Source organism: Penaeus monodon, chromosome 22, assembly GCF_015228065.2.
Source record: "Penaeus monodon isolate SGIC_2016 chromosome 22, NSTDA_Pmon_1, whole genome shotgun sequence".
NCBI classification, from domain to species: Eukaryota; Metazoa; Arthropoda; class Malacostraca; order Decapoda; family Penaeidae; genus Penaeus; species Penaeus monodon.
The window spans coordinates 30,461,147-30,462,611 of NC_051407.1; the positions used below are offsets into that span (position 1 = coordinate 30,461,147).

Genomic DNA, 1,465 nt, shown 5'->3' on the forward strand with positions numbered 1-1,465 from the left:
ACCCTTTCTTATCTTTATTGTGGTTGATCTAGTTGTTTCTGATCCACTATACAGGTCATGGATCCCTAAAAAGAGTCCCTTTAAAAGTACAAGGTAAAAGGGATCTTATCGAGGGGAGTGATGATTCTCACGCCGCTATTAGGGAAGGGAAGCTCAGTCGTGAAGATAAGCAAAAAATGTTCCCGTTTTTTTAACATAAGGGAGACGGTGTTCCTACCACGTAGGTTGGTGGATTATTTCATTAGCGTTTCTTTTATTTGATCCTTTGGTTTCACAAAAATACTTCCTTCTAAGAAAATAGTATCGGCTTTTCACATATTAACATCATCATCTCATTTTTTCTTTCTTATAGATGGCTTTCAAAATATCCCCCGTGATATATAGTGTAAATCCCACACTTAATAGCAAACGTTTCAGCCTAACACCCAAAACGTTTCAATAGAAATAAAAGAACTGATCCCCTCAGCACAGTACATCATACAGCGCCCTCCCTCCCATCTCTCTCTCCGAATGGCTTAAGCCCCCATACGTCACCCTCTATGTCCGACTCTCGACGCAATTTAGACGTAAAGGAGACATCAGAACAACGCTGGCCTCGGCTTAATGTTTCCATTATTCCCAGCTCTAACTGCATTATCAGGCTGTGCCAGGTAGACTATGGGTAGCGAACTTATGCCGTGAAATAACTCGGAGTTGTACGTTCCGCCTGACCTTTCCCCGGCCATAGCTTCCCTACTCTCCTAATGGTGTTGCGATTCTTTCTTTAAGCTTTACACATATCTTACTTTACTCCAGGGAACCGTAATTTTATTTTCAATAGTGGATAGTTTTTTTCTTCTTTACTTTTTTTCAAGATAGAGAACGGAACTTGTCTTTCTCTTACTCCTGGGAATTGAGTTTATTTCTGCTCTCATGGGAACCATTTTTCTTCACTAGCGATTTTTTTCTCTTCTTTTAAGAGTATTGTATTTCATAAAGGAGTCAACCACGCCAGGCGATTCCCGGTACACATTTCCACGCGTTTGGTGCATTTCAGATATACAAATTGACTACGGTATTATTGTTATTATTAACACAAGCGTGTTCCAGAACAGGGAGGCCTTCAACAATATCTATTGTATTTCTATGAATTTGAGGAAATGGTCATAGTTATGATACGATAAACATGATTACAAGCCCTCTTCAATGGCAAGATAATAAAACTGGATATCGATACCGTATTTATTCCAACACGAGACTGTACACAGAAACATGGCAATTCCAGAACTTCCATTTCAGAATGGCGAGTATCAAAGACATTACTGTACGAAGGGGTAGGGGTGAAAGGGTAGAGGGGGAGAAGCGGTATGAATTATTAAAGTGGACCCCCTCGAGTGACGGCGAGACAACGGCGGATCCACCACACGCACTCATGAACTGCGTGCGACTCATTACACAGAGGCTCCAGGTTGTATGAGCGTGTGGA

At 41.3% G+C, this 1,465-nt stretch overlaps 1 protein-coding gene across 1 annotated transcript in view; it reads left to right on the top strand.

Moving 5' to 3' along the window:
* LOC119587086 (cyclin-dependent kinase 14-like) overlaps positions 1–1,465 on the top strand; it is a gene marked incomplete at its 5' end in the record, with an annotated part of 168,602 nt that overhangs the window by 87,339 nt on the left and 79,798 nt on the right.